Source organism: Triturus cristatus, chromosome 4_1 (assembly GCF_964204655.1).
Source record: "Triturus cristatus chromosome 4_1, aTriCri1.1, whole genome shotgun sequence".
Classification (NCBI taxonomy): domain Eukaryota; kingdom Metazoa; phylum Chordata; class Amphibia; order Caudata; family Salamandridae; genus Triturus; species Triturus cristatus.
The window spans coordinates 263,273,055-263,299,545 of record NC_140585.1 but is presented as its reverse complement, the minus strand read 5'-3'; the positions used below and the strand labels follow the sequence as shown (position 1 = coordinate 263,299,545).

Genomic DNA, 26,491 nt, shown 5'->3' with positions numbered 1-26,491 from the left:
AGGTCGTCGCCTGGCTTGGTGTTCCGAGCTGTGAATCGCACAGTTCACTCCGCCGGCGCCATTCTGTGGCCTTAAGATGTCTTTAGCATTCACTTTGCTCGAAACTCAGAGGAAATTCTCTAGGCGTCTCTCCCTAAAGATGCCTTTGCATTGGACATAAACACTGTTTTCTTGTTATGATGAATAGGTCAGACCTTACGATTAGTATTGTGAAGTGCAAGAATTGGCATATAAATCCTGCTTACTAAAATCTGCTAAACATTATAATTCATTCTGAATTTAAAGGCATTTGGTGCACTACCAAGGTATAATAAGCACAAATATAATATTATAAACATGAGTCATTAATGTTAAATGAAAGGCGCTTATAAATGAGATGTATTAATACATATACAATGGGGGCATTTAAGCAGGAAAACACAGTGTGTGCAACACTTTCCTTCAAAGAAATGTTTCTGGGGCACAGGATGTTCAGTTCATTGATTTAACCTCCTAGCAGGATGTAGACTTCCCATTATGTCTGATGATGCAGGGAACAATAGGCACATCACCCATTCTACAGTTCCAGTCGTGTTGGTCACAAGAAGACCTGAACCAGGTACTAAAATCAAAACCCTCCACACTCCCATCTGCCAAGCCGTGCAAAGATGTGTTCACATTTCTGATCATAAAAAAGGCAGCAAAGGACCAGGGGCTGCCTTTTCCATGCCAGGATGCTACATGGCCCCATATAACTCGGGGTTTCCCTGCACTGCCACCTGTAACAAATGTATATGAAAGGATGGAAGTCATGTGAGGGCCATTGCTCCCTTTGCGGTTGTTGCTTATTCCTCCGAAGCAATGGAACCCATGTGAAAGTCTGTCGCCCCACCAAGTGAGTACATTGCAGAGAGGCAAGGGATGTGTCTGTCATTTCCTCTGATTGAGAAGCTGCTTTCCTCTCCCTTATGAAGCTGTACATTTTGTGGTGCTGTGCTACTCCCATCTATATGCTCTTTCACAAACTGGGTGTTCTTCTGAGTTGTTTCCTTTTATTATTTGTTGTTCATGAATACGAACCCTCTCTGCTCATTAGAAAAACCTCTTCCTCACTTGTGTTTTTAGAGTGGCGAATGCACTGGGGGATGAAAGGTCTGGTGTAATTGTTGGTTACCCAGAATGCTGTTTGGAGAAAGGCATGAGCAAAAGGATAGGGTAGGCTCTTTGTATACCACAGATGTTGCATGCTAGAGGTCAGGAAGCAGATAGGAAGCAGGGAATGATATGCAGTTTAGTGCCATTACTTAGGGATATTTGTTGCCATCACTGTATCTGGGTGATCTCTCCAATCAGCAAAAATACCCCGGCCTCAGGGTTCACCCCGTCGCTAGACCGGCCATTGGTACTGAGCACAAGGCATGGGCGCACACACAAACCTGCAGCAGCTGACTGACTGGTCTAGTCAACACAGATGGGAGCACGTGCAGATTGAAAATATTACAGTATTCTGGGGTTGGATGTTTCATTACAGGAGAATTATCCCGTCTTATGTGATTTAGACATAGGTTGCCTTGAGGGAGAAATGTAGATCTGGGGGGCAAGATGTGGAATTCTCAATGACTGTTCATATGCTTATTAATGAAACCTTAGTTTCAGTTCCACAGATCCCATGTGAATGACTGCTGTCCCTGTCGGTGTATGTGGGAATTGTATATCACTCATGACATTGATCGATATGTTCAAAAAATGTTTTGGCCAGTTTATCCTTATGTAAAACAATCTATATACTATCAATGACTGCTGCAATTGCTGTCACACCCATATTGTGCTATCAAAAGTTTAAAGGGAATAGCCCTCTCAAAATCAGATTTAGGAGTCACATGTAGAACCATTCAATCAATCAATCAATCAGTACTTGTTAATCACGACTACTCATCCGTGAGGGTCTCAAGGTGCTGGAGGTGGCGGAAGGGGGGGGATGTGTTGGCCTGATTGGGCGCTGCAGTTCAGTCGAAGAGCCAGGTTTTGAGATCCTTCCCGAATTGGGTCAGCTACAGGGATAGCTTGATGTGGAGAGGCAGGGTGTTCCAGGTTTTGGCGGCAAGTTAGGAAAAGGATCTTTCATCCGATCCTGATCTTGCAGATCCATGGGACGGTGGCAAGGGATGGTTGGGCAGAGCGGAGGTGTCTGGTGGGTACTTGGAATGAGAGGCAGTGGTTCAGGTATGCTGGCCCGGCGTCATGGAGGGCTTTGTAGGTGTGTGTGAGGAGCTTGAATGTGACTCTTTTGTTGACTGGGAGCCAGAGGAGTTCTCGTAGATGTTCGGAGATGTAGCTACGGCCAGGGATGGTGAGGACCAGTCTGGCTGCGGGGTTTTGAACGTTCTGTAGTTTCCTGAGGAATTTCTGTGTGATGCCTGCGTAGAGCGCGCTGCAATAGTCGAGTCTGCTGCTAATGAGTGTGTGGGTGACCGTCTTTCTGGCCTCAATGGGAATCCTTTTGAAGGTCTTTCAAAGCAGGCAAAGAGTGTGGAAGCATGATGAGGAGATGGCATTAATCCATTTAGGGCCAATACAATGCAATTACAGAGGGCACATGATGATTTGTGGTTGTGTTGTATTCTTTTTTTTTTAACTGTTTTTTTTAAACAAGAACAGTAAAGATTTGGTCATTGCTTACAATTAGTTATTGGTCGCAGCAGTTTCACACATTTCCAAGTCAAGCAGTTACATAGCATATGATGATGCATGAGGCAGGATAGGTGGCTCACTGATCATACATATCAAGGCGATAATGCTTCGTCTAGGGCGGAGACAAGTGGGGGTTCACAAATATTGTCACGATAAACGTTCTACTTAGTCCAGATTGCTATCCATTTTCGGGGGCAGCCACGTGCTACATACACCATCTTCTCCCTTACCATATACCAGTCCATATCCACCTTCCAGGCATTCAGCGTTGGTGGTGCCGCCGCTCCCAACAGACGGGCAATGTTCCGTTTGGAGATCATCTGCCCAAGGGTCACCCAGAGTTTGCTCTTGGTGTTAAGGTCCGTGGGCTCCCAGAAGTTTAGGAGGCATCTCTTGGCTTCGGGCCGGATTACAACTCCCCAGACTGTGCTCATACATTCATGCACTTTTCCTCAATCGGCTTGAATTTGCGCACACTCCCAACTAATATGCATACAGGAGCCTTCTAATCCATATTGTCTTTTACACAACCCTTCTTCAACCCTACCCATCAACACCAGCCTAGGGCCGGAGATATAGATTTGGTGTAATATTTTTAACTGGACAAGCCTCAGTTTGGATACGATAGCAACCTCCCTAGGGGAGGACAGTGCCTCCTGCCATTCGTCGTCATCCAACTCGAAGCCATCCCGCCCCCATTTCTCCCTCAGTGATATTAAGGGGTCCTGAGTGTTATGAATGAGCTTTTTGTATGTGAGGGAGATGGCTTTGTCTGGCAAGTACCCATCCAGCAGTCTATCCTTGAGAGGAGAGGACACTGGAGGGGAGGACCCCGCGGGGATGTTAGACTGGAGGGAGTGTCTGACTTGTACATATCTAAAATATTCCGGGTTCGCTAGCTCATGTGTCTTTTGAGTGAGGCGAATGAGACCACCCTGTTTGTACCCCACAGATCCCCAATGCAGGAGAGCCCTATTAGGTCCCATTTGTCAAAGCCCTTAGTCTGCCCTAGTGTACCCAAGCACTCGGAGTTCCACAAAGGAGTGGCGAGCGTGAGCTTTTTGGCCCATCCTAAGCTACGGTTAACCGTGTGCCAGAGCTGGACTGAGTGTTGTGTAGATCCTGTAAGTAAATATTTGTTGGGCCTTGAATAGAGATCCCTAGTGAAGCTGCCACCTGGGAGTACCCATTTGTCAATCATGTAACCTGGGTCATCCCCACCGCGATAAGTGCAATGGTTTATGGCTGAGAGATGTGCCGCCCAGTAATACTTTTTAATGTCAGAGAGTCCTATGCCCTCATCATACCAAACAAGCGTTAGTTTGTGAAGCTCTATGCACGAGTTACCATCCCACAGTAAGTCTCTTTGGATACTTTCAATGTCTTTAAAGAATCTGGGTGGAACTAGGTCTGGGAAGTTCTGGAGGGCATAGAGGAAACGCAGCAATGTCATCATTTTAAAAAGCGCTGCTCGTCCCAGTAAAGACAGTGGCAGCATCTTCCAGGTAATGGTATCTCGTTTAAACTTCTGCAGGGGGGAGGAGATTACGCTCATATCAGAGTTTAACGTCGGTTGTGATAAAAATACCCAGGTATTTAAATCCGTCTGTGGCTGTCAGGATGGGGCAGTCCCTCGGCAGGGGGGTTGTAGGAAGGTGGATATCTGACTATGGTTACCCCCAACTTTTTGCCTAGTGTCTAGCTGGTTTTTCGACTTAGTTGGCCTGAGATCCTGCCATTCAGGGTCTCAGGCTGTCTGCTCTCTATTTAAAATGGACTCCATGTACCCTAGGTACATAACCAATTGGTAAGGATCACCTTATTGGACCCTGTACAGTGTACCCTAGGTACCCAGGGCATAGGTGTACCCTAGGCCTCCCAGGGGCTGCAGCATGTATTATGCCACCCCTGGTCTGGCCTTCCAATCAGACACAACTGGCTGATCACTCAGCTGGGGCAAGGTCGTGTAATCACCCCTTGCTTAGATATAGTATGCCTATATCTACCCTTATATATAGACACATGTGTACCTATCAGTCACTTCTATGGCAGGCCTTAACAATCCTGGAGGCAGAGTGCTTGGTAACATGTGAGATGGTGCTCTAGCATGAGCTGAGCCTGTCTGCAGCTTTCGGAACCATGTCCTTATAGCTGTTCTATGATATAGCCTACCATATACTCTTAAAGTGCCTTATAATCTTAAACGGTTATGGTAACTATGGTTTGGCTTCATCAAAACATGTCGTGTAAGGTGTCTAACACTTTGGAATAATACCCCCATACCATTCCTGGTGATGAGGATATTATTCCTCCCTTCTAGAGGGAGAGACATGTTAAAATCCTACTTTGCTGTTTAACTCTAACCAAAGCCTCAGCATCACAAAATGGATGCTGCTGCCACGACACAAGTCTGACCTCCTGCAGCTGGGAGTGATCCCAGCCAGGGAGGCCTGGACAATAGGTTTCCTGCTTGGGGAGGTGCTAGCACCTCCCCAGACAGCCTTTAGTGTATTGGGGCAGGGTGGGCTGAAAGGAATGAGACATGCCTGGGGCACACAAGGTGTTCCTTGCATAGTCCAGTTCAAACCGGCGCTGGGGCACTCCAGCCCCAGCTCTGGCGCGAAACTGGACAAAGGGAAGTGGGTGTAACCACCCCCTCCCAGGTCCCACCCATAAGGCGGGACCTAGCAGGTATCCCAGCCCCCCAGATTAGTATAAGAGTGGGAGTTGGGCCTCAAGACTTTAGATTATCCTGAACCTGCAAAACTGAACAGAAACTCTGGACCTTCGACATTCGACGAAAGAAGAAGACTGAAGAATCTCCCTTGTAGCCAAGGAGTGGCTACCCTGTGCAAACAGGCACCATCAAGAGACTACCCTTTGCTTTGCCCACGTTCTACGAGGAACCGACTGCAGAGCCCGACCAGAGCCTTGACTTCCAGACTTCTCCGACCCTGATCCACATCGACAGCAAAGCTGAGATCCGTGGAGGCGACGAGCGACGTGGGACCGGCTACCTGGGAAAAGTGGCTAGTAACTTAAAGCGCAGCTTCTGAGGTACCCTCGAAGTTGTGCACCGGGGATTGAGAAGCCCCAACCCCAAGCACCATCTGCACCGAAGATCAGCCCCCCCACACTCCACGAGTCCTGCGTGGGGCCCTTCAGCATTTTCCTGCTTGCCGCGTCTGTCCGGTTGCTTGCCCGCTGGCTAGTGGCCTTTGGGACGACGCACCCTGAAATCTTCTGCGCTGGTTTGGCTCCTCCAGACTGGCTCCCGCTTCTCTGCAAAGAAGAAGCACCCCAGACCTTCCTGGTCTGCACCAGAAGCAAGTCCTTCGTTCTTCGTGGGTTCCGCTTGCCAAGGCTTGGTGAGTCCTAGTCCAACTTCGACGCCGCCGACAGCAAGAGCCTTCGTGGGACAGCTCGCCTCCTGGTCCTGGTCGTCCTCGACGCTTCCTGGTCCTCCTGGCTGCAGCGACAAGCTTCACCTTCACCTGCAATCTTCACGACATCGCCTGGTTCCTTCCTGGTTCCACGTGGTCACTGGCTAGTGACCTTGACTCTGTCCCTTCTGCTTGCAGGTTTCTTCTCTTCTTGATCCCAGCCTTGGGATCCACCGGACACTCTTCACTGACTGCCTGTCAGCATCTTTCTTCAGGCATCCATAGGAGTCGACGACGAAAACGACGCATCTTCACCCCTATGCACCCGCAGCCTGTGGGCTAGGTAACTTGGGTACTCCGGTGCTCATCAGGATAGTGACTATCCTAGTGTCTAGTTTTCAAGTCTCCACTTCCTAGCTACTCCGGAAGTGTCCTAAATCTACCGTTTTCTAAACTGTACTATTGCTATTCACTTTTACGCATTACGCGTGAGTGTTTCCACTCTGCACACGAATCCCGTGGGCCTCCCACTTCCTAACTAACGCTAGTGTAGTGTAGCCCCAGCGATTCCCTAGGCCTAGGCCTATTCTATTTCCGTGACAGTGGTTCTTATACCACTTACTTAGTATATGGTTTGCGTGGCCCCTAGGGCCTAACTGTATTACTTACCTGTGTGACTTAATGTATGCTTAAATAAGACTGTGTTGTACTTACCTCTAATCTCATAAAGAGTGCTGAGGGTTTGACTAAAATAAATACACTTTATTTTATATATATATCTGTTGTGGTGTCCTTTCATTTGGTATTCAAGGGATTATATGGTATCACAGCTGGCTTCACATGCCATTCAGAGTTTAGCCTAAGACTGCTCTTGTCCATGCTACCACTAGGATAGCTGGTCTATAAGGTTGACTTTACAACCAATCACCATAAGGGTATTTGGACTGATATAAGGTGTACACTAGAACTAGTGACATCATACATCAGGCCAACTTCTCACATTGGTGAGCAGCGGTTGGGATCTGAGCTTGCTGTTGTAATACCATTGTAATCTTGAGATACTAAATTGAAAGATCACACAGATATTGTCTAGGTACATATAACATAGATTATAATACTTAAGTCCTACTGGACTTTGTAGTTGTAGGTTGAAGGGAGTAACACACCCTGACTACAACTACTAGAGAGGTTTAGTAGATACAACTAGTGTAGGTAGGTGCACACACCACACCCTCACTAGATCATGTCTCTGAGAGGAGATCAAGTAGATGCTCTCTCAGGAGGATCAGGTCTGCAAAAGACCCCCTCTAGATATGATACCTTAACATTCCAGGAGATGAGACACTTGTGTACCTCCAGAGGAATAAAACAGGGTGCAAACCCTACCCTCCTTCAGTTAAGACAACTCCTAGAGGAGTATGATACTCTTAGGGCATCTCAGGCAGGTACCCTAGGTACAGAGGAGGGTCTACCCACCACAGAGGAGTCAGATGGGACTTCAGATGAAGAGGTAGACAGCCAGGGCCAAGTAGGAAGACTTAGCCAGGCTAACCTAAGCTTACATGGGAGTTTGCATGGGGTCCCCCCATACAGACCCCCAAGTAGGCTTACACAGAGAAGCAGGAGGGACAGATCCCCTTCAAGGGAATCCATCCACTCCCATGTCTCTAACATCTCTAATGCTTCCTCTCACAGGGGAATGACTTCCCCTGAGAGAAAGGAGCATGAAGCCAGAATGAGGGAAGCTAATCTGAGGATTCAGAGGGAAGAACTTGCCCTTGCCAAAGAGAAGCTTGCTCTGGCTAGAGAGCAAAAATTGTGTGGGTCAGAACCCACTGGTGGCAGCAACATTCCTAGAGATAGGGATAGGTCTTATGACCATAGAAACCTAAGCAAGATAGTCCCCCCATATCAGAATGGGGATGACATCCACAAGTGGATGACTGCTTTGGAGAGGGCCTGCAAAGTACAGCAGGTACCCCAGAGTCAGTGGGCAGCTATCTTGTGGCTCTCCTTTTCTGACAAAGGTAGAGACAAGCTCCTCACAGTCAGTGATGAGGATGCAAACAATTACAAAGTCCTGAAGAGTGCTCTGATAGATGGGTTTGGCTTAACCACTGAGCAATATAGGTTGTTGTTCAGAGACACCCAGAAGACACAGACACAGGACTGGTCTGATTTTGTGGATTGTGCCACTAAGGCTTTGGAAGGTTGGTTAAATGGCAGCAAGGTGCAGGACTATACAGGATTGTACAACTTGATTATGAGGGAGCAGATCCTTAGTAATTGTCAGAACCAGCTTCTCCATCAACACCTGGTAGACTCAGATTTGACCTCTCCCCAAGAATTGGGAAAGAGGGCAGATAAATGGGTCAGGACCAGGATTAGGCCTAAAAATCAGGGTGGTGACCAAAAGAAAGATACCACCAAGCCTCAAGAGAAGGGTGAGGATAAAGCAAAAGAGAAATCTTCCTCAGGGCCCCAAAACTCCACACAGGGTGGTAGGTCCCAAGCTCCCTCCTCTACCACAGTTAAAAAGCCTTACTGCCATGTGTGTAAAACACCTGGGCATTGGAAAACTGACAGCAGTTGCCCACAGGCTAAAAACAAAACTGTTCCTCCAACTACTCCTGTCACACCACCTATTACTGTCAGCAGTAATCCCCCAGGTGGTGGGAGTGCCCCCAAAAATTTGGTTGGGTTTTCTTGGGGAACACAGGGGGATTCTGGCTTAGCCAATTCCCCTACAGCAGCTACTCTTGTCTGTGATGGTGGCATGGGGTTTGCCAACTTCACTGCCTGTCCCAACACTTTGGGTAGGTACAGACAGGAGCCCTACATCAATGGTAGAAAAGCTGAGGCCTACAGAGACACTGGAGCTAGCATCACTATGATGGCCCATAGGCTAGTTCCCTCTGAGCAGCTTTTGCCTGGTTTCTCATACCAGGTCACTAACATTGATGGCAAACAAAACAGTCATCCCATGGCAGAAGTATGTCTCAGCTGGGGAGGGGTCACTGGCCCTAAAAGGGTGGCAGTGTCTCCAACCTTGCCTGTGGACTGCTTGCTGGGGAATGACTTAGAACTCTCAGCTTGGGCTGAAGTTGAACAAGACACCCATTCCAGAATGGTAGGCCTTTCCAAAAAGGGTAGTGGGGTTGTGCCAGTCACAACCCCTGTCCAAGTAGATTTCCTCCCTGAAAAGGTTGGAAGGGCAGTGGTAGCCACAGCCCAGGCACCGACAGACTTCCCTGTAGAGATTGGCAGAGCTGTGACAGTCACAGCTCAAACACAAACTGAGTGCCTTGTGGTAAATAATTTTCCTTTACCGGGACTAAATTTGATACGGAAACATAATAAAACAGCTCAGTAAAATGAGAGGCAGAATCCGTGGTATTAGAGGTTCGGAATGGGCTTTATTCCAATGAACGATTATAATCGGTTGCTCCAAGTTCCATCACCACGGAGGTTCAGGAAGTGAAGTACATACATTATTGACAAGAAATGACTTTTATAGTACATACATTACAATGAAGCGAATACAGTAGGCGTAACAATTGATAAGGAAAATGACGATTCATATGCGTAACCGAAAATGGGTGTAATAAGGAGTAAAAAGGAACATAATTGGTTATGATGTCATATATAGGTGGATCTATAAGATAATACTTGGCATAGATGCGCGCGCAGCAGCATGACGTGTGATTGACGTGCAACTAGGGGGTGAAGGGGACTTGACATTTAGCTCTACATGTGGAGACGAAAAGTCTGGGGGGTCAAGTCAACCTAATCCCAAATCATATCTAACATCCTATGTTTAAAGAACTATGTTATCCACAAAAGAAGGACTCTCGGACAGAATCTATTCTATACTGACTGTGTGTGCGTGTACAAGCGTCTAAGTGTCTACACTGAATGCGAGGGGGTAGGAATATTCCATGGTAACAGGACTATGAATTACTTGCATAAAGACAGAGAAGCCGGGCCCTTTGCTCGGTAGCTGGAAGAATGTTTACTTAAACTACTAGGCAGGAATGCATTGGCTGAGGGGGAAGCAGATAACTCGAAGGTGAAATACAGTTCTTGGCAGAGAATAGGCTGATGTCAGGCTTCGTGAGCCGCGCAGAGAATGAGACAAAGTTCATGGTCACAGATGCAGGCTCAGACTGGAGTTTTCAGAGGCAGAAGGCAAGAAGAGTTCGATGACAGAATCAGGGCCTACTTGCCTGGACTGTGAAATGGCATAAGTGAACCATATAAAGGCGGTGGCCTTTCGTACTTAGGAATGGAATATCCGGCCCATTCATGGTGGGTCAACAGAGGACATGTTAACGGTGGACGCACATGTATTTGCGTCTTCATAACTGGAACTGGAGGGAGCATACATGTACTTGTAACATGCTCATAGAACCGTTGGGGTCCAAGATAGGGGACATAACTGACCAGAAAAATCCATATTTCCACATTCCCTCCTTGTCCCCTACTTGCCCGTCAAGAGATATCAATCTTCATTAATCCATTTATCTGTTCATATAGCATCATTTGTTCTTCTTTCTTCTTCCGGGATCTTGAATGAAAATCTTGATGTGGAATGCACGATGTGGCACACAGACCACAAATCGCTGGTCCACATTGCAGGCATAAGCAGCAACTGAATAATATGAGAAGGCCAATACCTAGGAAGGATAGGACTCTCCATCCCCAGGCTGATATCACACTCCAAAACCAACCGGACCAAGTCCAAGTGCCTGGGTTCTGGTGTATCTGGCTTACAATCTTATGAAGGCGAGTTATAGCTTTATATACAGATGGCGAATTTTCTGGTATGAATACGCAGCAGCTTGATCCGATGACCCTGCAAGCTCCGCCCCTATCAGCCAGGATGACGTCAAGGACAAGACGATTTTGAAGCACAACAATCCGCATAGCAGACTGCTCTTCTGTTAAATTGCCTAAGGCGGAAATAGTTTCATTTACTACTGCTTCAAGGGTTCTAGTTAATCTACGTATCAGCTTACTATTAGTAACAGTACCTATATAGGGAAAGATGCCTTTATTGAAATCTGTGTTTTTTTCCCATGCTGTTTCAGTGTAATCGACTATCGGGAGATCTCTCCGCTCTCTGTTGTGTACTAAATGAATATTTCTATAATAATCAGGAGGAGCTAGGAAAACAGGTGGCAAAAGGAATGCAATGTAGCAGGTACCATCCCAATCTAGAGGTAGACGCATATATGCAGTCTGACCACATATAAAGTAGGAGTGGCGATAAGCTCTAAATGAAGATTTGCCTTGATCACTGAATTCTACTGTAGTAGTGCATTTACTATGGCCCATATGTATGGAACCAACTTTTCTTACACACAATTCACCTTTCGCTGGGAATACTGACATGGTTGGTAAAACTAGTTCAACTTCGGATTCGATATTTAGAACCATGAGATTAGGAGTAAAGTTACCTAATCCATATACTTCATTTTCTAGATCAGTTCCTGTTCCTTTGGGGCGACCCTCCTTGTCAGGGTAACAGACTTTGAATAAAACTAGGTTCAGATTTCCCCATACCCAATGGTCTTGATAAACTGCTGTGTCTGAGTCTATGGAATTGATTAAGCTGAACCATGCTCCACAGGAGCCATTATGTGTAAACGGATGTGGAAAGAAAGGCAGGACCCCTTCATAATTCTGATAGGGAGGGAGCCGGCCACACACCCAACAATTAGTTGCATTACTAGTCTGATGGGAATGATGTAACATACTAATGAAAGTGTTATTGCGCAGCGCAAGTCTATAAGACAATTCTTGCGGAGGTAAGTCACTAAAAGAATGTTCAGCAGTAACATTGTAAACGTTTCTGGCAATAGGGTAATATATGTGCAACAATATACTTGCAGTAATTATTAAAAGACTTAAGAAAAACAAGATTAATAATGTCACTATGCAATGGCTACGCAGTGATTTACAATACGCCTGTCGTTTCATCATTTTTCGCGACTGTCCATGATTCAGGTCTAGGCGATACATGTCGGAGACAGATTCAACCGCTTCACCTAGGAGAGGACTTAAACAATCAAATCGACCGACGGCCTAGGCCTTAATTTTAGTTTATAAAGTTCTTTACTGTCGGTCTCAGCCAGAGGTAGTTTTGAGTCAATTGGTGAGGACACACGAGGTGGGCTGTTTACATCTGAAGAAAGTCCATGAAATTTCTTGATATGACTTGAGTGAATCCATCCTTTCCTGCCTTCAATCTTCACGGCTGTCCTTGTGGTTAGCAAGACCAACTTGGGTGTCTTCCACCTGGGCTCCAGCTGAGTCTTTCGGTCGAAATTCCTCACAAGGACGAGGTCCCCCGGAATTACGTCATGGGGTTTCACCTCAGTGTTGTCGGGAAAGGCTGCAGCTACCTGTGAACGACAAGATTGTAGTGCAGACATCAAGGAAGCCAAATAATCTGTCAGCATATTACAGTCAATATCAGTTATTTTGCGTGGTATAGGCGTCCCCCACATATTTGGTGGTCTGCCGAAGATCACCTCATACGGGGATAGCCCTGTTCGAGAGTGTGCTACCATTCTTGTGAAAAAGAGTGCAACTGGTAGTGCTACTACCCAGTCGACACCTTTCTCCCTGCATATTTTGGACAATCTAATTTTCAGTGTCTGATTATGTCTTTCTACGAGACCTGCTGCCTCTGGGTGTCGGACACAGTGGAATTTCCACTGATAACCTAACAAAAGTGAAACATGTTTCATTAATTCGGATGAGAACGGCTGGCCGTTATCTGAGTGAACAACACGTGGTAAACCGTATCGTGGGAAGAATTCTCGAACTAACTGTTTGGCAGTAGTCGGGGCAGTGTAATCTGAAACCGGGTATGCCTCCGTCCAGCGGGACAGAGCACAGACAACTACGAGAACATATTTGAATCCTCGACATCGTTCCATCTGGATATAATCCATCTGGAGGACTTCAAAAGGGTGATTAGGAGGATGAAATCCACCTTGTTCTACGGGAACACTTTTTCCTGGGTTGAACTGGCAACAGATCATACAGGTACGGACCTTTTGTTTGGCTGCTGCTCGTAAATGTTTATTGAACCAAATGTGTTGAATGCTATCTAGCATAGCTTTTTCTCCTAGATGTGCTGGACTATGTATAGTGTTAACTATAACTTGGACCATTGAATCAGGAAGGAACCACACAGACTTTTCCTTCATCATCCATCCTTGGTCCGTTTGGATCCCTCCTAATTCAGTCCATTTCTTTATTTCGTCTGGTGTAGCATGTGTCTGTATGTCAATTACGTCAAGGGTAGGATCTTTGACTGTCATACAATGTGTCGGCATCGGGACTATTGTCTTTGTCATGTCGGATGTTTGGGTTTGAGCTGTCTGTTTAGCTGTTCTATCGGCTAGATCATTGCCTTGAGAAATGATATCAGTAACCTTCGTGTGAGCCTTACATTTCATAATTGATATTGCAGTAGGTAGATGTATTGCATCTAATAAGGCATGAATGAGGGGTCCGTGCTGAATGTGGGCACCGTGGGAAGTTAAATAACCTCTCTCTCGCCATAGCACGCCGAAGTCATGTACAACTCCGAATGCATAACGTGAATCAGTGTATATGTTGACTTTTTTACTTGTGGCTTGAATACAGGCTTGTGTCAGAGCGATGAGCTCTGCGGCTTGAGCTGACAAAGTATTTATACGATTAGTTTCAATGATTTCAGTATCTGTTGTGACTGCGTAAGCAGCCACTAATTCTCCTGTATTTGTTCTCATACATGAACCATCTACATACAATGTCAGGTCTGGGTCTGACAATGGGGCATCGGTTAAGTCTTGTCTGGGTTTCGTCGTTATAGTAATAACTTCAATACAGTCATGGGCTAGTGGGTCTGTTCCGGTTACTGGCAAAAGTGTGGCAGGATTCAATGTGTTACAGCGTCTGATTTCTATATGTGGCTGAAACAATGTAAGTTCGTACCCTGTAAGTCGCGCTATAGTCAAGTGTTGTGTTTGCGTTCTATTTACAAGAACCTCTACTGCATGTGGTACTTGAACTGTCAATGGATGTCCTAACACTATGGCATCGCTTTGTCTGATTGCTAAAGCTGTCGCTGCCACTGATTTTAGGCATGCAGGCAAAGCCTGAGCTACGGGATCTAATGTACTAGAAAAGTAAGCACATGGTTTGTGTGCTCCTGCTTGTTCCTGTGTGAGTACTGACAAGGCAGTACCTTCGCGTTCTGTAACAAAGAGTGTAAACTGTTTTCTGTAACATGGCGTTGCTAAAACAGGTGCTTGACATAAAGCTTTCTTTAGGCTTTCAAAAGCTTGTGTATGTTCCTGAGTCCAAGGGAGAACAGTCGATGTGGCTGCCTCCTGTGTTGTCAACTGAATGAGCGATTTTGCTAGAAATGCATATTGAGGGATCCACTGTCTACAGTATGAAGTGAGGCCTATGAAAGCCCGCACCTCCTTTTGTGTCTTGGGTATTGGCATGTTAGCTATTAACTGAATGCGGTCGGGTGTAAGCTGCCTTCCCTCCTTGGACAGCGAGTGTCCAAGATAAATAACTCGCTGGACACAGAATTGCAGCTTAGAAGGGGACACCTTGTGCCCCTTTTCGGCTAGAAATTGTAAAACTGTCAGTGATGCTTTTTCACATTCCGGTTCACTTCTCGCGGTGATCAACAGATCATCGACGTATTGAAGCAAGGCAGTGTTAACTGGCATGTGGATACTGTCAAGTTCTCGTTTCAGTGCTTGGCTATAGATGCTGGGGCTTTCTGTAAATCCTTGAGGTGCGCGTGAGAATTTAAAGCTACGTCCATTTAAACTAAATCCGAACAAATATTGGCTTTCCGGATCTATTGGGACGCTGAAAAAGGCATTCTTGAGATCGATTACAGTAAAGAATGTCGCTTCGGAATCAATGGCTGTCAATAATGATGAGATATCGGGGACCACAGGGAATTGTGGCACAATGCACTTGTTTAATTCGCGCAGATCAATAACCAATCGATATACTGGCGGGGCCTTCGGATCTGTTCGTTTAAGAATCGGAATTATCGGTGAATTACATACATTGGAGTCTGTTTCCACAACTACTCCTTGGGTAATGAGCTCGTCAATGATTTGTAGTAAAGCCACTACAGCATCTGGTGGTAACTTGTATTGTCGCATTCGTGGTAGCACCACTCCTGCCTTTAATGTGACTCGATATGGTGTAATATTCATGCATCCAACATCAGTAGGGCCTTGTGCCCATAGATGTGTAGGTAAAGTCTGCAGTCGGGGATCCATGTCTCTAGACACATAATGACCTTTAAAATCACGTAAAAACAACCTTACTCCTTCCGGAGAACAACATATTATAGCTCCTAGAGCTTTCAGTGTTTTTATTCCTAACAGATTTTCTGGACATGATTTAGTAAGCAATAAATCTGTAGTTCGGGTCAAAGGTCCTATCGTAAGTGGGAGAGGCTGTGATACTTCATTAACAATAGGTTTTCCTGAAAAACCAAGGGAAATATTCTGTGAGCCTGAGAGGGGTGCCCCTGGAACTTCGCTACGTTTTATGGTTGTTCGACTTGCCCCTGTATCGAGTAAAAATTTTCTGTCTTGGCCTAATAATTCACTATGTACATAAGGTCCTTCTTGATCTACAGGGATCTCGATAAGGGGTAAGTCAACTTCCCTCTCTAGGCTGGTTCATGCGTATCGTTGATAATCAGGATAGTCGTACTGTGCGGTCTGGTACAGTTGTCGTGTCGTGGTTTGTGTGGCAGCAACAGGCAGCGCTGGTGCAGCTGGCACAAACTGTATAGACTGTTGTGAAGCTGGCATGGACTGTGCATGCTGCGGGGCTCCTTGTTCATTCTGGTCCTGTCTAGGTGGCCGTGGTCTTTCTTGTGTTTTACCTATGGCGATATTATGTTTCAAAACTGGACAATCGTGTACGTAATGACCTGGCTTTTTACAATAATTGCATGTCCCTTTTACAGGTCCAGCTGAATCACCGGAATGTGTCATACCCTTCTTATGTCCTTCAGCTGGAACTGTCTGAGAGACTAGCATTTTCATTTTCGTGTCTTTCATGCGTCTTTGTTCATGATCTTGTTCCTCTCTGATTCTATTGTGATGGTACTGTAACATTTGTAACATTTGTGATGGAGTGTTACCTTGCCAGGTACTCTCGAATTTTAATACTCTATTCTTTACTTGGGGCAGGGCATTTTCTACTAATTTTGTTACAAACAGATGTGGGTATGATTCGCTACTTGCTTTTAGGCCACTATTTATACCAAAACATTTTTCAAATCGGGCATAGTAATCACTAGTGTCTTCATCTTGCTTCTGTTTACAGGCTGAAATTGTACCCCAATCTTCCTTTTTCGTAGTTAATAAACGTGGCAGTACCTGTACTAATAAACCTGGTAGTGCTTTAGTTTTATCCCCGAGTCCTGCTCCTGCAGTTCGGGCCTTTTCTTCTGCTTCTAATACTGACCATTCTATCTTTTGGTCTCCTACCTCCCACTCTTTTTCCCTGAGTTTCTCATAAATGCCAGCAGGCATCAATACCTTTAATATTGTCATAATGTCGGGATAGGTATACTCTCCCATGAGTAGCATGTCTTTAATTTCTCGGTGAAAACCCGCTGGATCCTTGTCATGACTGGGTACCACTTTCTTCATTTCTAACAATTCTATTTTTGATATGGGCGTATATACAAATACGCGCTTAAACTCGTTGTCTTCGCCCTTTATTGGGTGCACTTCTCGTAAGGGATTCTGTCTATCCATGTAATACGTGGTTCTTTCCTTGATGGGTAATGAGACACGGTCTGAACATACAAAAAGAATATACTGCTTTCTTGATTCTAGAATTTCTTTAATTAATTTAGTACCTGAACCTCTCCATCTATTCATAAGCAATTCAGTCAATATGTCAGGTAAGGGACCAGGGTCCGAATGCTGACTCTGATATAGTATAATGAGTTGTTGAATCATATAAATCCCAGCTAACCGTTGTTCATCTGGGGTGAGATTCAAAAATGTGCGTGCTACTGTACCATCACTATATTTTCCGGGACTGTCAACCCAATGGACAGCTGACCTGGCTAATTCTTGTTCATCCATAGAATCGAGAAAATGATAACCCCTTCGTTCTCGGAGTAGTTTGTCGGCGGCTTGGAACGAATGCTCGTTAGACCTTATATGGCCTATGGGTGTTGGGAAACCCCTGTTATTGTCTGGACATATCGGACGTATCGGGTCAATAAGACATCTATCACTATTACAAGATCTTCCTCTACCTACATAGGCTATAGTTTCTGACTGTCCTGTGGGCAGTCCTGACCCTTCCTCCTCGTTTTGTTCGAACTCGTCTACCGCTAATCTTTCTTCGTGTAGGCGTTCTATTTCTTTACGGATCTTTCGGCACATGGCTATTATACAATTTTGCTTATCATGTCTTCCTTCTGATATATTCTGACTCCATCTGGTAAGAATTTGCATTGCTTCCGGGTCTACCCCCGGTCGGTCTTCATTTCTGATCACACAATTTATAAGGAAACGCAACAGTTCCCCCTGTATTTCCACTTTCTGGTATTCCATAGCTCTGTTAATACATTCTGGATCTCGCCCTGTTTGGACAAAATGGTATATTTTATCTAGATGTGTAGTCATTCCTGGTAATTTCCCTAAATACACTGCGGCTCGTCTGATACGTAATGATGCTAGGGTCATTTCGTCCTCTTTTCCGGGCACAGGGTCATATCTACAATCTATCAGAAGTTCCTTAAGCGTACGGGCATTTATGAGTTTGGGTGTACGTGAATGTGCTGACTCTTGAAAAGTAAGTTTATTTATTCTGGGTGGCGTAGAAAAGATGTTGCTAGCACCCCCCGTAGCCCCATCTGGGGTGTCGGGCGTGAAAGGATTCGTCGAACGTGACACAGCAACTATAGGTGTGGACACAGCTATAGAAGCAGCTGTGGGAACAGATGTAGAAACAGATGTGCTTGCCGGAACTTGTTGCTGTAGAGATACGGGTACCGGATCTTGGTGTTGAACCTCCCTGATAGGTGGTCTATGTGAGGCGGAATTAGCATACTCGGGAGCTGCGTCATCTAAATATGAGGAAAGAAAAACATCTTCTGCGGTTCTAGGATGCCCCTTAGGATGTACCTTTATTGGGAATAATGGGGGTGGCAAGTCTTTCGGTATCTCTGGAGTAGCCTTAGGTAATCCTTCGGCCAGAAGGGGATACATACCATTCATAAGGGTATTTCTTTGTCTGTCTACTTGTTCTGATTTCACTCGGATACCTTCCTCAATTAATAGATTTTCTTGAACTTTATTGGAATTCTCTTTACTTTTCTCTTCCTGTCTACGTGCTTTTTCTGTTCGTCTATGTGATTCTTTACGCCATAATTCAATGGCATCTTTCTGTGATTGTCTAGCTTTCTTTTTCCATAATTCTTCCTCTACTTTCACGATGCACTCTGCATCCCAGGTCCCCGCTGCGGGCCACCTCTGACTTTCTGGTAATTCCTTGGTGTAGTCTACCCATAGATCAAGAAATAATATAGCATCTAAGCCATGTTTATGATACATGAAGTACCCTGGAGTGTCCCTAGGAGGAATAGGAACGGCTTCTTCGAGTACCCCTTTTCTTGTAGTGATCTGTCTTAGTTTCGAAAAGAGCGGCATATTGAGAACTGATCTGATACTTAATTTTGAACACACTTAGTACAAAAGCACAATAATGAACAACCATTCATACCACAATATGCAGGACGTTTAACACATTAAACATTAAACATTAAACATTTTTAACCTTTAAAAATAACCAACAATGATGATCGTCTGCATAACTAATCACCAAGTATAATTCTTGACAATAACTAGATACTTCGGAATACTTGATATACTGCTAAATAGTACATATACACTGCTAAAACAGTGTAGACCGGATTTGTGTACCCAAACCCGTCTTGACCGGCACAACCTATGTGCACGTCAGAAATGCCTCCCCAGCAATGGTACTCACCGGGTAGCTTCGGAAACGGAAGGCCTCGGAGACTGAACTTGGACCGGACTGGACTCGACTCGACTCGTTGGACACTGGACTCGACTTGGGACTTCGAAAACTGGTGGGCCTCTGTATACCTCGGATCTTGCTCTCTCAGCTAGGCTCTGGTCGGGATACTTCGCACTTCTCACCGCCTCGTCTAGGTGTTGATCGCAGCCTCAGTCGCCCCCGCTTGACCGGAGGGAGATACAGGAAATCCTGCTGGTACGCGTTATTGTCCGTCCAGCTGTGGCAGGAAACCGGGCCTGCAACTCACCGCCGGCGCGTGAGATGAGAAAGTGTCCCTGTTCGGGCGCCATTCATGTGGTAAATAATTTTCCTTTACCGGGACTTAATTTGATACGGAAACATAATAAAACAGCTCAGTAAAATGAGAGGCAGAATACGTGGTATTAGAGGTTCGGAATGGGCTTTATTCCAATGAACGATTATAATCGGTTGCTCCAAGTTCCATCACCACGGAGGTTCAGGAAGTGAAGTACATACATTATTGACAAGAAATGACTTTTATAGTACATACATTACAATGAAGCGAATACAGTAGGCGTAACAATTGATAAGGAAAATGACGATTCATATGCGTAACCGAAAATGGGTGTAATAAGGAGTAAAAAGGAACATAATTGGTTATGATGTCATATATAGGTGGATCTATAAGATAATACTTGGCATAGATGCGCGCGCAGCAGCATGACGTGTGATTGACGTGCAACTAGGGGGTGAAGGGGACTTGACATTTAGCTCTACATGTGGAGACGAAAAGTCTGGGGGGTCAAGTCAACCTAATCCCAAATCATATCTAACATCCTATGTTTAAAGAACTATGTTATCCACAAAAGAAGGACTCTCGGACAGAATCTATTCTATACTGACTGTGCGTGCGTGTACAAGCGTCTAAGTGTCTACACTAGATGCGAGGGGGTAGGAATATTCCATGGTAACAGGACTATGAATTACTTGCATAAAGACAGAGAAGCCGGGCCCTTTGCTCGGTAGCTGGAAGAATGTTTACTTAAACTACTAGGCAGGAATGCATTGGCTGAGGGGGAAGCAGATAACTCGAAGGTGAAATACAGTTCTTGGCAGAGAATAGGCTGATGTCAGGCTTCGTGAGCCGCGCAGAGAATGAGACAAAGTTCATGGTCACAGATGCAGGCTCAGACTGGAGTTTTCAGAGGCAGAAGGCAAGAAGAGTTCGATGACAGAATCAGGGCCTACTTGCCTGGACTGTGAAATGGCATAAGTGAACCATATAAAGGCGGTGGCCTTTCGTACTTAGGAATGGAATATCCGGCCCATTCATGGTGGGTCAACAGAGGACATGTTAACGGTGGACGCACATGTATTTGCGTCTTCATAACTGGAACTGGAGGGAGCATACATGTACTTGTAACATGCTCATAGAACCGTTGGGGTCCAAGATAGGGGACATAACTGACCAGAAAAATCCATATTTCCACAGCCTTCCTGAAAAGGTTGGCAAGGCTGTAATGGTCTCAGCCTATACTCAGATTGACATAGATGTAGTGAAGCCTGAAACTATGGATCACTCCACACAAACAGAGAGTAGTGGGGAGGAAGAAAAGTCTCCCTCTCCCCAGACATTAGGAAAAGGTCAGCCTCCTCAGGGATCTGACCTCACCCCTTGTGAAGGAACTGCCCCAGAGGTAGCCAGGCCTGGCCTGGCAGAGCCTCTGATGTCAGTGGCCCCTTCCAAGGTGGGACCCAGTCTGGTGCAGGTAGCCTGCCTCTCTCTACCCTGCCTCAGTCAGCCCAGGGCTGCAGAGGTCAGGGAGGCCAGTGGACCCCAAGAGGGCCCCTGTCCACAAGAACCCCCCCATCAAAAGAATGAGGATTGCCTGGCTAGTGGCCCTAGCCAGGTGATGGGTAAAAACATTCCTGAGGGATCCCCTTTACAGGTAGTTAGGGACCTCCCCCAGAGGGATTCTGTTGGGCACAGGCAAACATGGGACCTTAGGGCCCCAAACCTGACCTGTCCCTCCAGTAAGCCCACAAAAGGGACCCAGCCTCCAGCTTTAGGTAGCCAGAGGCTGACCCTGAGAGCACAGTGCAACTCAGTTAAAGAAAGAAAGGCATCCATGGTGGAGGATGATTGGAGGAAGCTGAGGCCTCACTTTGAGGACACTCACTTCAGTACTCCATCTCAACACCAGCCTTTTACTTTGCAAAGACACACCCAAGGTAGAGATTCCCTATGGTGGAGACCCTATGATACCTTTAGGATGAGGGATTGCTTAGTGGACCATGAGACAGGGGGTAACCATGCCAGTGCTGGTTCTTCCTTATATGGCCACTTAGGCAATAGAGGCTTACCTTGTCAAGGCCAGCCTTATCTCCTTTCGTTTGGGGGGGGGTTGTGTAGGAAGGTGGATATCTGACTATGGTTACCCCCAACTTTTTGCCTAGTGTCTAGCTGGTTTTTCGACTTAGTTGGCCTGAGATCCTGCCATTCAGGGTCTCAGGCTGTCTGCTCTCTCTTTAAAATGGACTCCATGTACCCTAGGTACATAACCAATTGGTAAGGATCACCTTATTGGACCCTGTACAGTGTACCCTAGGTATCCAGGGCATAGGTGTACCCTAGGCCTCCCAGGGGCTGCAGCATGTATTATGCCACCCCTGGTCTGGCCTTCCAATCAGACACAACTGGCTGATCACTCAGCTGGGGCAAGGTCGTGTAATCACCCCTTGCTTAGATATAGTATGCCTATATCTACCCTTATATATAGACACATGTGTACCTATCAGTCACTCCTATGGCAGGCCTTAACAATCCTGGAGGCAGAGTGCTTGGTAACATGTGAGATGGTGCTCTAGCATGAGCTGAGCCTGTCTGCAGCTTTTGGAACAATGTCCTTATAGCTGTTCTATGATATAGCCTACCATATACTCTTAAAGTGCCTTATAATCTTAAACGGTTATGGTAACTATGGTTTGGCTTCATCAAAACATGTCGTGTAAGGTGTCTAACACTTTGGAATAATACCCCCATACCATTCCTGGTGATGAGGATATTATTCCTCCCTTCTAGAGGGAGAGACATGTTAAAATCCTACTTTGCTGTTTAACTCTAACCAAAGCCTCAGCATCACAAAATGGATGCTGCTGCCACGACACAAGTCTGACCTCCTGCAGCTGGGAGTGATCCCAGCCAGGGAGGCCTGGACAATAGGTTTCCTGCTTGGGGAGGTGCTAGCACCTCCCCAGACAGCCTTTAGTGTATTGGGGCAGGGTGGGCTGAAAGGAATGAGACATGCCTGGGGCACACAAGATGTTCCTTGCATAGTCCAGTTCAAACCGGCGATGGGGCACTCCAGCCCCAGCTCTGGCGCGAAACTGGACAAAGGGAAGTGGGTGTAACCACCCCCTCCCAGGTCCCACCCATAAGGCGGGACCTAGCAGGTATCCCAGCTCCCCAGATTAGTATAAGAGTGGGAGTTGGGCCTCAAGACTTTAGATTATCCTGAACCTGCAAAACTGAACAGAAACTCTGGACCTTCGACATTCGACGAAAGAAGAAGACTGAAGAATCTCCCTTGTAGCCAAGGAGTGGCTACCCTGTGCAAACAGGCACCATCAAGAGACTACCCTTTGCTTTGCCCACGTTCTACGAGGAACCGACTGCAGAGCCCGACCAGAGCCTTGACTTCCAGACTTCTCCGACCCTGATCCACATCGACAGCAAAGCTGAGATCCGTGGAGGCGACGAGCGACGTGGGACCGGCTACCTGGGAAAAGTGGCTAGTAACTTAAAGCGCAGCTTCTGAGGTACCCTCGAAGTTGTGCACCGGGGATTGAGAAGCCCCAACCCCAAGCACCATCTGCACCGAAGATCTGCCCCCCCACACTCCACGAGTCCTGCGTGGGGCCCTTCAGCATTTTCCTGCTTGCCGCGTCTGTCCGGTTGCTTGCCCGCTGGCTAGTGGCCTTTGGGACGACGCACCCTGAAATCTTCTGCGCTGGTTTGGCTCCTCCAGACTGGCTCCCGCTTCTCTGCAAAGAAGAAGCACCCCAGACCTTCCTGGTCTGCACCAGAAGCAAGTCCTTCGTTCTTCGTGGGTTCCGCTTGCCAAGGCTTGGTGAGTCCTAGTCCAACTTCGACGCCGCCGACAGCAAGAGCCTTCGTGGGACAGCTCGCCTCCTGGTCCTGGTCGTCCTCGACGCTTCCTGGTCCTCCTGGCTGCAGCGACAAGCTTCACCTTCACCTGCAATCTTCACGACATCGCCTGGTTCCTTCCTGGTTCCACGTGGTCACTGGCTAGTGACCTTGACTCTGTCCCTTCTGCTTGCAGGTTTCTTCTCTTCTTGATCCCAGCCTTGGGATCCACCGGACACTCTTCACTGACTGCCTGTCAGCATCTTTCTTCAGGCATCCATAGGAGTCGACGACGAAAACGACGCATCTTCACCCCTATGCACCCGCAGCCTGTGGGCTAGGTAACTTGGGTACTCCGGTGCTCATCAGGATAGTGACTATCCTAGTGTCTAGTTTTCAAGTCTCAACTTCCTAGCTACTCCGGAAGTGTCCTAAATCTACCGTTTTCTAAACTGTACTATTGCTATTGACTTTTACGCATTACGCGTGAGTGTTTCCACTCTGCACACGAATCCCGTGGGCCTCCCACTTCCTAACTAACGCTAGTGTAGTGTAGCCCCAGCGATTCCCTAGGCCTAGGCCTATTCTATTTCCGTGACAGTGGTTCTTATACCACTTACTTAGTATATGGTTTGCGTGGCCCCTAGGGCCTAACTGTATTACTTACCTGTGTGACTTAATGTATGCTTAAATAAGACTGTGTTGTACTTACCTCTAATCTCATAAAGAGTGCTGAGGGTTTGACTAAAATAAATACACTTTATTTTATATATATATCTGTTGTGGTGTCCTTTCATTTGGTATTCAAGGGATTATATATGGTATCACAGCTGGCTTCACATGCCATTCAGAGTTTAGCCTAAGACTGCTCTTGTCCATGCTACCACTAGGATAGCTGGTCTATAAGGTTGACTTTACAACCAATCACCATAAGGGTATTTGGACTGATATAAGGTGTACACTAGAACTAGTGACATCATACATCAGGCCAACTTCTCACAGGGGGGATCTCTGTGCAGGACGTATAACAGCAACTAGCTCCAGTTGATTCTGTAGCCAGAGTTTCTCCCGAAATTTGTGAAGATATCTAGAACCTCCCGTAGCGACTTCTGGGGAGAGACAAGATTTAGGAGGATATCGTCTGCATAGAGTGAGATTCGATCCTCCCATCCCTCCGCCCACCTAAGTCCCCTGATGGAAGGGTCTTGTCATATCCAGGTTGCTAGTGGCTCGAGGGACACGGCGAAGAGTAGAGGCGAGAGGGGGCATCCCTGTCGCGTCCCTCTGCCGAGAGTGAACACCTCCGAGACTTTATTGTTTACCACCACTTGGGCCAGTGGTTCTGCATAGAGGAGCCGTACCCATCCAATAAAATTGGGGCCGAAGCCCAACTTCTTGAGGACTGTCATCAGATACGCCCATTCCAGTGTATCGAACGCCATAGTAGCGTCTAGCGAGACCACTATTGCGTCTTCCTGGATGGTGGCCTGACGCCCCAATATCCTGTGTAAGCATTGCGAATTGAGCGCAGTATTGCGGTGTGTCATGCAGCCCGACTGGTCGGGGTGGACCAGTTTGTCTATTACCTGTCTTAGTCGGTTTGCCAATAGTTTGGCCAGGATTTTGGGCTCCGCATTTAGCAGGGAGATAGGTCTGTAGGAGGAGCATTCATCTTTCGGCTTCCCTTCCTTATGTATGGCAACCAGCATGGCGATACGTTGGTCACGCGGGAGTAGGCCAAGGTCTTTACAGTCCTCGAACATTTTCTTGAGGTATGGGGCTAGCTTATCGGGTTTCAGTTTGTAAAGCTCAATGGGCAGTCCATTGGGGCCCAGGGCTTACCCAGGCCGGAGATCTCTTATTGCTGTAGCAAGTTCATCCTTTGTCACCGCACTATCTAATGCTTCCCTGTCGGAGTCAGTGAGGATGGGTAATTGGATGTCTACAAGAAGCACGGAGGAGTCCTCCTCTGGCAGTCCCGAGCTACTCCGGTGCACCTGTTTGAAGTGGTTAGCAAACTCTATCACTACGTCGTGGGGTTTCATCAGTACAGTGCCAGAATTACTCTTGAGCTCTGGCACCAGCCTTTTCGTCCTCTCTTTCTTGTCCAGCCAAGCGATTAGCTTGCCTGCTTTGTCTCCTTGATCGTATAGTCGTCCATCCCTGTCCCTCGCGAGGGTTTTGGCAGCATCAGTCGCAAATGATTTGTATTCAGCCACCTTAAGTTGCAAGTTATGAGGAGCGGCCTGTTCCTCCCCATCTTTCGCCGCCTCCTCGAGGCGGAGGAGATCATGCTTGATGCAAGTCATCTCTTTATCTTTTTTCTTTCGCAGCCTGGCTATGGCTGAGAGGGTATGGCCTCTAATGACCATTTTAAACGCCTCCCAGAGGGTGGTGGGGGAATCGACAGTGCCATTGTTGTCCTGGAAGTAGTGGTCAATGGTGCGGCTTAGCGTAGTTTTGATTTCGGGGCTGCGGAGGTACCACGGGTAAATGAGGGCTATACAACTGACCCTTTTGTCTCCAACCGTGAGATGGGCCCACAAGGGGGAATGATCAGAGATGCCCCTTGCCAAATGTCGAATTTCTTGTATGGTCATTTTTTGCTGCACAGGCATAAGGATCTAGTCAATTCTGGGAAATGTGCGGTGGGATCCAGAGAAGAAAGTGTATTGTTGGAGACCAGGATGGTGCATCCACCAGAGGTCCTTGATGCCGAAGGCCTTGAGGAAGTTTGAGAGCCAGTTGCTCCCAGCACTGATATTTCGTGGTGGACAACGGTCAAGCAGGCCCTATACAACTGCGTTGAAGTCCCCACCCAGTACAAGCTTCCCCTCTGGAAGAGCGTCTATGAAGGCCCCCAGGTCCTTGTAGGACTGGGTCTGGAGACCCGGTGGAATATAGACTACTAGTAGTGTGAGAGTGCGCCATTGCCCGGAGACTGCCGCATAGCGCCCCAATGGGTCGGTCCAGGTATGCTTTATACTGAACGGAATGGTGCGTTTAAGTAGGATGCCCACCCCTCGTGAGCCGGATGTGAAGCCTGCATGTGCCACCATTGTGTACCCCCATCTATCTAACGCCCTATAGGTGTTACCAATTAGATGTGTCTCTTGGAGTAGAGCAACATCTGGAGTTTGATGTTTTATGTATTGGAGAACAATACTTCGTTTTACCTTGTCACCCTACCCGTTAACGTTCCAAGTTAGGAGCT

General features: G+C 46.7%; 1 protein-coding gene across 6 annotated transcripts in view; it reads left to right on the top strand.

Moving 5' to 3' along the window:
- Positions 1-26,491, top strand: part of DGKI (diacylglycerol kinase iota) — a 1,070,690-nt gene that overhangs the window by 628,129 nt on the left and 416,070 nt on the right. The gene's annotated exons all lie outside the window — the stretch shown is intronic.